The sequence below is a fragment of the Perkinsus marinus genome, assembly GCF_000006405.1.
Source record: "Perkinsus marinus ATCC 50983 genomic scaffold scf_1104296972810, whole genome shotgun sequence".
Lineage (NCBI taxonomy): Eukaryota > Perkinsozoa > Perkinsida > Perkinsidae > Perkinsus > Perkinsus marinus.
Window position 1 is genome coordinate 1 of NW_003201663.1, and position 759 is coordinate 759.

At 42.3% G+C, this 759-nt stretch overlaps 5 non-coding genes across 5 annotated transcripts; all 5 read left to right on the forward strand.

Moving 5' to 3' along the window:
- Positions 1-117: 117 nt before the first annotated feature.
- On the forward strand, positions 118-189 carry Pmar_PMAR001529. Its single transcript has one exon. It is a non-coding gene; the product is annotated as a tRNA-OTHER (tRNA).
- A 62-nt stretch (positions 190-251) lies between these two features.
- Pmar_PMAR001530 lies at positions 252-323 on the forward strand. The gene has a single exon. It is a non-coding gene; the product is annotated as a tRNA-Gln (tRNA).
- Positions 324-385: 62 nt separating this feature from the next.
- On the forward strand, positions 386-457 carry Pmar_PMAR001531. Its single transcript has one exon. It is a non-coding gene; the product is annotated as a tRNA-Gln (tRNA).
- A 62-nt stretch (positions 458-519) lies between these two features.
- Positions 520-591, forward strand: Pmar_PMAR001532. The gene has a single exon. It is a non-coding gene; the product is annotated as a tRNA-Gln (tRNA).
- Positions 592-653: 62 nt separating this feature from the next.
- Pmar_PMAR001533 lies at positions 654-725 on the forward strand. The gene has a single exon. It is a non-coding gene; the product is annotated as a tRNA-Gln (tRNA).
- The last annotated feature ends 34 nt before the right edge of the window (positions 726-759 follow it).

Below are 759 nucleotides of genomic sequence, written 5' to 3' on the forward strand. Positions count from 1 at the left end.
GTTAGCACTCCAGACTCTGAATCTGACGATCTGGGTTCAAATCCCGGTAAAACCTTGATATATGATAGTCATTCTATCGGAGAGCAAAAGCGCCGCGTCAAGTTATTTGGTACGTATGGTTTTATGGTGTAACGGTTAGCACTCCAGACTCTAAATATGGCGATCTGGGTTCAAATCCCGGTAAAACCTTAGCATATGATAGTTATTATTTCAGAGAGCAAAAGAGCTGCGTCAAGTATATATAAGTGGATGGTTTTATGGTGTAACGGTTAGCACTCCAGACTCTGAATCTGGCGATCTGGGTTCAAATCCCGGTAAAACCTTAGTATATGATAGTTATTCCATTGGAGAGCAAAAGCGCCGCGTCAAGTAAATACAAATGGATGGTTTTATGGTGTAACGGTTAGCACTCCAGACTCTGAATCTGGCGATCTGGGTTCAAATCCCGGTAAAACCTTAGTATATGATAGTTATTCTATCGGAGAGCAAAAGCGCCGCGTCAAGTAAATACAAATGGATGGTTTTATGGTGTAACGGTTAGCACTCCAGACTCTGAATCTGGCGATCTGGGTTCAAACCCCGGTAAAACCTTGGTATATGATAGCTATTCTATCGGAGAGCAAAATCGCCGCGTCAAGTAAATACAAATGGATGGTTTTATGGTGTAGCGGTTAGCACTCCAGACTCTGAATCTGGCGATCTGGGTTCAAATCCCGGTAAAACCTTGGTATATGATAGTTATTATATCGGAGAGCAAAA